Source organism: Sesamum indicum, linkage group LG11, assembly GCF_026168435.1.
Source record: "Sesamum indicum cultivar Baizhima isolate 11 linkage group LG11, ASM2616843v1, whole genome shotgun sequence".
NCBI classification, from domain to species: Eukaryota; Viridiplantae; Streptophyta; class Magnoliopsida; order Lamiales; family Pedaliaceae; genus Sesamum; species Sesamum indicum.
The window spans coordinates 6,286,042-6,296,264 of record NC_142667.1 but is presented as its reverse complement, the minus strand read 5'-3'; the positions used below and the strand labels follow the sequence as shown (position 1 = coordinate 6,296,264).

Genomic DNA, 10,223 nt, shown 5'->3' with positions numbered 1-10,223 from the left:
CCCTCGTTATTTTCTAAATATATATTAATTTTTATTTTAATACCGTTGGATCTATATTGATTATAACAGAGGCTTTATATCTAATCTATTAAATTTACCCATTAGATTTTAAATTTATAAAAAAAATAAGAGTTCAGATTTTACTGATAAAAAATATATATTATAAAAGATATTATTTTAAACAAACAAAATTAACACCCCCAGCCCCACCCTGCCGCCTCCCCCCGGACCCCACCCCCGTCCCCCACCGACGTCGTCCAAATTTGACGATATCACCCAAATCAACAAAGAGGGCGACGACATCTGGGCAATAGCGCTCATGGTCTAGGCAATGGCATCGCAGTCGCCTTTCTGTAAGTGGACACCGTCGCCCGCATTTTTTTTTATTTTTTTAATTATATTAATTAAATTTATTTTAGTTAATTAAGAATAATTTCAGATAATTATAATATTTATTGTACTTAAATATATACTTTAATTAATTAAAAATAGTTTTAGATTTAGCAATTGTAGTTTCTTAATTTAAATTTAAATATAATTTAATTTAATATTTAATATTAATTAAATTAAATATAATTCAATTTAATATTTCAATTTAAATTATAAAAAATTATAAAAATTATATAATTATTTTTATATTTTTAAGTAAATATATTTAGAAATAGTTTATTTTTTAGATAGATGAGAATACAAAAAGTCACTCAAAATAAGTAAAAAAAATGTACATGTGAAATATATAAATACTATAAGTACATTTTAATAAAAAAAACACATGCAAAAATAATGTAAAAAACAGTTAAAAAAACATCTCACGCACAAAGAGCGCATGTAATGCACCTTTCATTAATTATTAAAGAAAAAGATATTTTTTTGCTAAGTTTTACAAAATACAGAGAGAGAATTTAGCCTATTTCAATAACACAGAGGGGTTTTTAGCTTTTTATATAACACACAAGGGGGTAAAATGCATTTTAGCCAAAATTTTATAAATTCAATGATTTCAAGTTAATAGTTATTAATGAATTCTTAGAGTACTAAATTTTACCCATACCCGTAGGTAGGGTCTAAATCTAAACCCAAACCTATTAAGTATCTTAAATATGGGTCCAAGTTTGGGTCTAATATAAAAAAAACTAATGGGTTTAAAATGAGTATTGACTAGTATAATGGTCGGTATGGAAAACGTCCACTAACGGGGTCTAATACTTATATTGAACGCTGATAATATAAAACAAACTTGTAGTTATGCATAATAAATAATTTTATCATGTCTAATCACATGAATCAAACAGAGCCTAAATATATATAAAACAGGGTTAATTACATTTTATCATCCGAACTATAACTATTTTTACACTTTGATATTTAACTTTTATTAGTGTCAACTTACCATCTGAATTTTACAAAATTTTGCAGTTTGTCATTTATAACTGATTTTCAACCAATTTTTTTGTCAAAAAACATCAAATGCAGTTACATGTGATACTTACAAGTTGTGATGTAACATTTTTCACATATTGTATTTTTTTCGGTAAAAAAATCAACAATAAAACGATCGTACATGGCAAAGTGCAAATTTTATAAAATTAAGATGGTAATAAAAATTTCAATAGCAAAGTGTAAAAACGAACATATTTTGAATGACAAAATATAATTTACTCGAAAAAACAAAAGATTTTTCTATAAAACGATCGTATATGGCAAAGTACAAATTTCGCAGATGAATAAAAATTTCAATAATAAAATGTAAAAATATATATAATTCAAATGACATAATATAATTTACCCAAAATAATTTAGCAGCTAGACCTCCTAAACTTTTAACAAAAGGACAATCCACGCCCTCACGTCGGAGAGATAATGATCTGCTTTCTAAAAAGTAAAGAGAATCACATTTTCCTTTATTTTGTTTTAGGGAATTTTTGTTGATTAGTATTTTCACGTAAAGAAAAATGCTGGACCAATATTCACTTTCCATCAGAAACATGTCATGTAAGATACTCATGGTAGCTTGGCTCGAACCTAAGATGACTACTTAATCATCGGAGAGTTTTTTAACGCCTCGTAAACTAAAGAACTTCATTTAACAGGTTATCACAGCTCCGAAGCGAAACTCTTGGACACAAGTATCACAAAGATAGCATCTCTCCAACAATTACTCTGGGTTTTACCAACTTCAGAGGCCACAGCAAATTTAACTTGTAAACGAACATAAACAAACCAAAAAAGGTGATCAGCCTCCATTGAACAAATTTCTGAAACAACTATCACTTCATTAACCAAGGGAACATTACTAGTAGATGTACAAGTCGGGAACACACAAAAAGTTCCATGGCGTAGCTCTATTTCCGTCCTACTAAGGTTTCTCCTTCAAGCAAAATACGATAGTCATGAACCAAATAAGACACAGATTAGGTTTTCTTCCCATCATATGTCATGCCCATCACACTCTTCAGAGCAAGTCCAAAATTAATCTTAGAACAAATTGCTTAAACAGCTTTTGCCTCAGCAAAACCTGAAACAAAAGTCAAAATCACACAGATTACATTCAAGTAATCATAGATCAACAATTATCTTGTTGCATAATTCTCTGCAAGTTCCAGGAGTAGAAGACACAGCAAACTCAGAAAATAGAAATTACCAAACAGTGATCGGATCATGATGCTTGTCACAGAGTTTTCTGCAAACAGAAAGGATGCACATACTAGAATGTGGGGAAAGATAGATTATAGTGTGCATGCTATGAACTTAAGGCTTGCACAAAAAAAGAATGATGTCAGAGTGGCACAAGGCGAACTTGGCAAGTCCATCTCTGGATCTAACAGGGTCTCACAGGAGTGGAGATTGCAGGCAAACAGCACTAATTCTCATTCTGTGAATGAAACCCAAGGCTGGAAAGAAAAGTAACATCACCATCTCTCCCCAAAACGAGAAAACAGTTAGAGGTACAAAATGGTTGTTCTGCCATCATTACTCTAGTTGGCTGTTATGTTCTGCAGACAAAAGGAGAACCCATGACAGTAAGCCATATGGTTGACACTTCAAAATCTGAGGATGCATGACAAAAGACAAGAAAGGGCAGTAACACAGGAAAACTTAGCATCAAGTACATCCATATCTGGAACTAATGGGGTTTCCGATATGGTGCCTATCCTGGAACAGAAACCACTAATGTGGCACCACCTCTTTGATTAACACATTCTGCAACTAATAGGATAACCATGACTTACCCCAGCCAATATTCCTGAGCAAAAAAAGTCTGCAATCAAAAGCCAAACTCAAGAAGAGCATAACTAGATAAGTGTAACTCCTCAAAAACCATAAAGCAGAAGGTACCAAAATGGTTGGCCGCATCACCATTCCTTGCATAGTTTTCTGTGGACAAAAGTAAGGATATGATGACTGATAAGAAAGATGGCAGTGCATATCAGGGAATTCACATGCACATTAAAAGACGAGCAGAGAGTAGAGTGACACTGGCAAACTTAGTGTAGGCTGCTTCCATATGTGCAACTAATAGGTCAGATCACGAGTGCCTCTTTCATTACTCTGGCGCCACCTCGCGATTAGAACATTCTGCAACCAAGAGCTAAAACCACATGAGTACAATATGGTGACCCTGACGCCACCAAAACTGAGAACTAAAAGGTAGCTATCTTAAGCTGCCATCATCATATGGTGCATAATTATCTGCATAACAGGAACTAATGGCGGTTACACTGAGAATAGGGACCCAACTGAAAAAGAAAAGATGAAAACAAAGGTATGATACAAGGGAAACCTAGCTCATAAGGTACATTCATCTCTGGAACTAATAGCGCCGCATGGTAAGGTGCCTACAATCAAGCTCTAGTACCACGTGCTGCAATCCAAAGCCAAAATCCATAAAAGCATAATATGATAATCATGACACCGCTGGATTAGAAAATAAAAGGTACCAAATGGTAGGACATCAGCATCCACGATTGTTGAAGCCACAATTACTGCAAATAGGAAAACGAAGTGCACAGCAGGGATTCAAGGACACATAAGCAAGATCACAGTGCAAACTAAGAATCAAAGATGCTTGAAGTAAGATGTTCACAAAGAAAAACACAAAGGCAGACTTAGCATCAGGTGAACAGTGAACCAATGTCTGGGCCTAACCGCATAGCCTAACAGAGTGCATCTCTTGAACCAAACTATAGTCCTTGATCAAGCCATGCCTTCTGCAGATAGGAAGACAAAGTGCACAGCAGGTATCCAGGATGCAGGAGCAAGATAGCTGTGCAGACTAAGAATCTAAAATGCTTGAGGAAAGATGTTGGCAAACAAAAACCCAAAGACAGACTTAGCAACAGGTGAATTGAACTTAATGTTTTATTTCAAATTCTATTCAATTGTCTGTTTCATTAATATTTACACACTTACAGGTACAAAATCTTTCGTCAAATAAGATAGCTGACGTTATCTTTGTATACATAACATATATATGTTAAATAGAATAGAAGACGTGATAAGATTTAAAATACAAAATTGAATCTGCATCAAACTTATTTTTTTTGTTTTTTCACGACTATTTTGCAATTTCCCTTTTGGTGCTCATCGTATAACTACGACAATTCTTTTGAAACAGGAATAACTTCAATTACAAGCAAATCTGTGATGAGGTTATGGTTATCTATGAACTTGGCCAGACGTAATCGGACAGATGGGGCTAAATTTATTCCCTTGATATCATCTAATTTGTCTTGTGGATAACAATGTATAGTTCTCGGACCTCCTCTTCCTCCAACTTCACAACAAAGGAAAAAGTCGGTCACCTGTGTACTGTAAGAACACATGGCTGGCACGCTTTATTTATGGTTTCATGCTAAAAAATTGGACAATTGTAAGAATGCTCTTCAGAATTTGAATTGGCATTTATCCTAGTACATGAGAAGAGTTTGGTGCTTGTCTTTGAGAATCACTTTCAGCTCTCTTAGAACTCTGGGATTCACTGACTTGGGTTGCTTTAAACTCCAAACCCATTTGAAATGCTGCATTTCTCATATATCTTAAGAAGATTCTTGGTGCTTGTCTTCAACAATCCATGACGTTTTCTACAAACTCTTGCTGCCCAAAAGAATCTCGTAGGCATCAATTATGATTTTATTTCAAGGTAGAATACTTGTACTTTTCAGAAGTAGTTTTTATTTATCTCAGTCATAATTGTCCCTGAGAAATCAGTTCTCCAGATTCCAGAAGAAGTGTTAAAACACCCTATATCATATCAAGGTACATTTCTTAAAATCAAATAGTTAACATAAAGGTAGTCCTTGTTGTCAGAAGCTACTACCTCAGGTGGAGAAATCAAGATTCACCTCAAGTTTTTCTGGGATAACCGTTTATCCAAACAATCCTAAAAAAAGAGATGTCTCTGCCATTCACTACCTAAGCAATTGTTGAAGGCTATCTCCACACAGAAGATAGCAAGTGTATTATTTGTCAGCCTTTGATGCATCAAATAGTTAAGAGCATAACATAATTTCCACCCAAGCTACCCAACTTTTATCCATTCTAATCCTTCTGAGAGAGCCGTTACAAAGAACTGGATTGACTAAATCATGCCAAATAAGTGAGGAGAAAGATCATCTTTATCCTTCTAAGAGGGTTGTTGAACAGAACTGGGCTAACAAAATCATGCCAGAAAAGTGAGGGGAGAAAGAAACTATTTTCGTAATTGGTCTCTCATCTCCACACATAAAATCAATCATATGGAAATCCTTGCATAGACCAAAGCAAGATCATACATATCAGTCAAGAAGCTATGTCAGGCACATCTGGTTTAATAGAATGGTCCATGCTTTAGTTCGGTAGTGGCAAACCTTCCAACTTTCCCAGAGGTGTCTTACAGAACACACACGCTATGGTTCCACATGCTCCCTTTAGACCCAAACTAAACAAGAATTCTCTTAAAAATTTCAAGACTGCTATGTTATAAAATTTAGCAAGACCCCTGAAAGTCCAAAATCTCCACATTGCAGATTTCAGCTTCACCGGTTCAACCAGCACGACTTCACCCAAAAAATTCTTTTCACTACACAAATACAGATCAAGAATGGTCATCGTGCCTGTAAACTATCTTCAATATATCTCATCTGATGACTTATTAGATTAAACCTTGCGCTTATTCAATTTGACCTTTTGAGCACCACCTGTCATTCTTTGAAATATCATATGCATGAAAAAAAAATTGAACATCCTAAAGCATATTGAATTAGTAATAGTTAGTTCTGAATAAATAACAACAAATAACCAACAACCAAAAAACTAAATAAAAAAAGATCAATTGACTGACAGTAGGTAACTTGAGAAATAAAGAAGTCAATGGTATATTCAACAACATATCCCTCAGAAATGCCTATTCTCTACCTGGCACAACCACATGGTCCCTCCACCTCCCGCAACATGCTTGCAGAAGGGAGCACCAAATATGCACAGTTTCAGATTACTAAATATTTCATCCATGGGATATGTTCTATATTGAACAAAAAATAACGGCAAAAGTCTTAAATAACAGTAACAATATTAAAAACAATAAATTAGAAATAAAAGCTGCGAAGAAAAACAAAGGGTTGCCATACATATTCTCGCCTGCGCCCGAGGGAACACAAATGACCAGAATATATATATATATATAGAGAGAGAGAGAGAGTACCTTTCCATGGCAGTGACTGAAGAATGGGGTGAAGAGTGAAAAACGCTTGCAATGGCCGCATTTAGGGTTCTTTTTTTTGTTTTTTTGATAGCATAGATGCTTCAGATATATCAAGTGGTTCAAACCATGGCAATGTAAATTCACTCTGAAAGATATGGTTATAAAAGCTCAATATGAAGTCGAAATCTTTAACATACGGCTACAGATAGCATGGCCAATGACCACATATATATAATTATATTTCTAAAATCAAGTTCACTCGTAAATTCATGGGTGAAGGCTGCTGCTCCATTCAGCAATTCCTTCTGGGAACCAAAGAGCAATTTCCTTTCTTGCGCTCTCGACCGCTTCACTGCCATGAATGACATTCCTGCCAATATTAATGGCATAATCACGACGGATGGTTCCAGGAGCAGACTCAGCGGGGTTGGTGGCTCCAATGATTTTTCTTCCAGTAGTTACAACATTCTTGCCCTCCCAAACCATTGCAACAACAGGACCAGAGATAATGTACTCAACAAGCCCGTTGAAGAAGCGCTTTGCAGACAAATCAGCATAGTGCTTCTCAGCAAAAGGACAGTCGCTTCAAACCTTTCAAAGTGAAACCTTAACCTGCAAAAATTCTCGCCCACCAGGCCTCTCTGGACGCCATCAGGCTTGATCATAATGAAAGTCTGCTCCATTTTCACTGAGGCGGCCAAGTGCAAAATAGAGTAAGGGTGGATGGCCGCATTTAGGGTTTAGGGCTTTTGTTTCTGAAATGTTGGGGGCCTAGTGGTTAAAATTTTGGGTAAATTGCATAGCACCCCTGTTTTTGTGAAAAAGCGTGAATTTGTTTTATTCTTTTTATATGTAAAAAATTCTTTATGTTTTTTAAAATATAGCAAAAAACGCTTTTCTTCCTTACAAACAAATAGAGAGTGGCCGACATTCGCTGAGTAGATTTCATTTTTTATCTTTTTAAGAATTACTTTAAATATGTATATATATATGTTCATTTATTCCTTTTTTATATTTAAATATATTTTAATTTAATTAAATTAAATTATTATTAATTTAAATATAGTTCAATAAATTTTAATTGTTTGTAAAATATACTAAATAAATATCAAAATACTAAAAAATATATAATTATTTTAAGTTATATTATATACTCTAAATAATATCTAAATCATTTAAAATTAAAAAAAATAAATTATTTTAATTTAATTTTATAAAGTAGGTTCTTTCTTTTCTTCTTCATCGACAGCCACAACATGCCAATAATGGGGCGACGTTGCCCTGGATCTTACCGCCACCCCTTCCATAAGGATAGAACGACTAGGTCGCCCCATCAGAAGGGGGCGACAATGAGGTTGCCGCCTTCTTATGAGGCTGACTGAATGAGGCGACCTTGTCGTCGCCTTTTGTGTGCGGGGTGACTTCTCTATCATCCACTTTGTGCGCAGGCGGACGGCAATAGCGATATTTATATATAATATACTGTATATATAATTATATATATAAATATATTTTAAATTACTTAAGATTTTAATCGTTCACTTTTAATAATTGAAGATTAATGGCTGCTTTGAAAAACATATAACGGACAATTTACAATAAAATTTAACGTAGTTAAATTTACATAATGGAAGGGGATAATATGCAATATTTTAATTTTTTGCCTATTTTTTAACATGTGGGAGTTTTTAACTAAATCTGAAAACACAAGAGTGTTTTATGCAATTTATCCTAAAATTTTAGGTAAATTATCTACGGCAAAATATCATTTTTTGTCCTGTTAGATAAGGCCATTATCACTTTTAGTCCCACGCTTTTCATGGTCGACAGTTATGATCCCTTGGTTTTCAAATTTTAAAACTATTGGTCCTATAATCAACTCTCTTTGTAATTTTTAGTGAAACTACACCTTATGCTTAGAAATAGGCCCAACATGCTTTCGAAATAAATTAAGACCCCATAAATTCATATCTTGCTTTGACCGCTTTGTTTCTAGGTATTCGAAGTCCTTGGTTTTATGGACTTCTTCCAACAACACTACCACAACAGATGGTTCACAGGAATTTGGCTCCTTCAGCAACAAACAGTACAGCCCTATTACGTTTCCTACCTTAGGGCGTAAAAATATATTTTAATTATAAAAAATATTACAATTTACTAAGTTGTTGATTAAATTTATTTTTGTATAAAGATTAAATATATAAATAAAAGTACCATAATTTATTATTATTGAAAATAAAATATATGATATTGATTAATAATTATAATATATGGTCAATTTTGAGTATAAAATTGATAAAGTATTGAATATGAAATTAAATATACAAAAATTTTATAAATAAAAATATATAAAAAAATAAAAAGAAAATAAAAAAGCTCACGAGTTGATGAATAGAGAGAAAAGAGCTGGAGCTCAAAATCGAGCCGGCTCGCGAGCTCGTCTGCCAGCCCTAATTGAGCATATTTGGATTCATGTATATTTAATTGGATTAAATGTTCACATAATTTTTTATTGGGTATTTTATTTAATTGAATTAAATAATAAACCTAATAGATTATTATTGACCTTGATTTAATTTGTTGGACAAACTAAAATAAGTTTGATCCAAATATTAGATGTGTGGAAGTTTAAAAGGTTATATCTTTTAAACACACAATATAACACAATCTCCACATCAAGCATCTCTTTTGTTTTTTCTCACAAAGAAAAATCCGAAAATGTTTCTCTCTATGGGTTCTTTATGTTCTCCTTGAATTAGATTCAAGTTGAAAACAAGGATAATCCAGATACATTAATTAATAGTATGTTTCAGAATCAGTTTCTTCACTGGATTTAATCTTTTTTAACAAAAGGATTAGATCCATCTTCCCATAATATGGTGTGGACTAGTTTTAAAATGATTTTATATTTGAACCTTCTAAGTGAACGGATCCGGAGAAAAATTTAGAGTCAATAGGAGTAACCAAACAAGAAAAGGAAGTATATTTCCGTGGTTATTTTTTCTGTTCGTTTTCATTCATCGTTTCCCACCTATTTAATGCATACTTAATTTTATGTATCTCTGAATTTTATTTACACCGAACATCCAAAGATGACACCTTTTTTATTTGGTTTTTATTCCGTTTAATGTTTTAATTATTATTTTTTCACACAATGCCTTCTCAGTCTGATCCAGTCCCTTTCAGTTAATATATTTTTAACTTCAATTATACGAAAACATTCGAAATGCCAAAATGGGTTTGCGTGTTGGTAATATAATTTTTCACATCATGTAACATGAAAAATTGATCCATAATCAGCATGTTAATTTACTTTGTAGGATATTGAGGAAAAGAAATCAATATGAAATACATAATTAATTTTGGAATAATAGCAACCCTTATTTGCAGGAATATTTTTCCAATTTAATCTCAATTTTATTCTGGACAGATCAAATTGTAGCAAGCCACCCAAATTTGTAGTGAAGGGTGGATTAGGTTGGCCTGAGCCATTTATCCATACCAATCCAACCACGTAAACAGGGCTTTAAATTTATTTAATTCC

The 10,223-nt window shown here is 33.4% G+C and overlaps 1 non-coding gene and 1 pseudogene across 2 annotated transcripts; both read right to left on the bottom strand.

Moving 5' to 3' along the window:
• Positions 1 to 2,212: 2,212 nt before the first annotated feature.
• Positions 2,213 to 7,475, bottom strand: LOC105173342 (nucleoside diphosphate kinase B pseudogene; annotated as a pseudogene). The gene is made up of 2 exons (XR_016062848.1): positions 2,642 to 7,475; positions 2,213 to 2,515 (listed from the first exon to the last, which is right to left on the bottom strand). The product of XR_016062848.1 is annotated as a nucleoside diphosphate kinase B pseudogene (transcript).
• On the bottom strand, positions 6,368 to 6,493 carry LOC148785044 (small nucleolar RNA snoR130). Its single transcript, XR_016062957.1, has one exon. It is a non-coding gene; the product is annotated as a small nucleolar RNA snoR130 (small nucleolar RNA).
• Positions 7,476 to 10,223: the final 2,748 nt, after the last annotated feature.